Source organism: Berghia stephanieae, chromosome 13 (assembly GCF_034508935.2).
Source record: "Berghia stephanieae isolate SIO BIC M18660-M18661 chromosome 13, UCSD_Bste_1.3, whole genome shotgun sequence".
Lineage (NCBI taxonomy): Eukaryota > Metazoa > Mollusca > Gastropoda > Nudibranchia > Aeolidiidae > Berghia > Berghia stephanieae.
This window is the reverse complement of record NC_088372.1, coordinates 40,564,748-40,565,065: the sequence shown is the minus strand read 5'-3', so window position 1 is coordinate 40,565,065 and position 318 is coordinate 40,564,748.

The following is a 318-nucleotide window of genomic DNA, read 5'->3' as shown; positions in this document are numbered from 1 at the left end:
TTTTTCTGACACAGACAACGCTGTTAACGGCCAGGTACCCATTTTACACAGGAGTACAGTGAGAGAATGTGAGTACAGTGCCTTTTCCAAGGACTCAACTATGCACCGATCAAGAAAGGCTCGTACCCAGGACCTTCCGCCCGAAAGCGAGTGTCATACCACTAGACCACATAGCCACATAGACAAGGATTCCTTTAAATAGATCGATATTATTAGGACGAATTTTCTGGCCAAATTTTAATTGATGATGACATATTACTGTTTTGACACGGTGGGCACATATTGGCATGACAGTGTTCAAATAAATCATGACGTAAT